The sequence below is a fragment of the Tupaia chinensis genome, unplaced genomic scaffold, assembly GCF_000334495.1.
Source record: "Tupaia chinensis unplaced genomic scaffold, TupChi_1.0 Scaffold143602_1, whole genome shotgun sequence".
Taxonomy (NCBI): domain Eukaryota; kingdom Metazoa; phylum Chordata; class Mammalia; order Scandentia; family Tupaiidae; genus Tupaia; species Tupaia belangeri.
Window position 1 is genome coordinate 1,871,251 of NW_006203448.1, and position 365 is coordinate 1,871,615.

The following is a 365-nucleotide window of genomic DNA, read 5'->3' on the forward strand; positions in this document are numbered from 1 at the left end:
GCTAACAAGTGCAAACTTTTTGGCCCCCCAGGGCGGCTCGGAGAGGACCCGCGCTCGGGCTCCGGGCAGCCCCCGGCCCGGGTGGGCTTCGCGGCTCCTCGTCTGGGCGCAGGGGCATCCCCCCCGGCGCGGCGCGGACCAGATGGCGGGGCGCTGCACGGCCCCCCTGCGCTCTGCTCCAAGTTAATGCCGAGGCTAAATCCTCTGGCCACCACTCACGATCACCATCGGGGCTTTTATCTCTCGGTCTGATCCGGGCTGCGTAACTTCCTCTGTGTGGCTTGAACACACCATCCCACCACGGAGCAACGGTCTTCTTAAAGGTGCAGGAAGGAAATACTGCGAGACTCGGGGGACGCGCCACG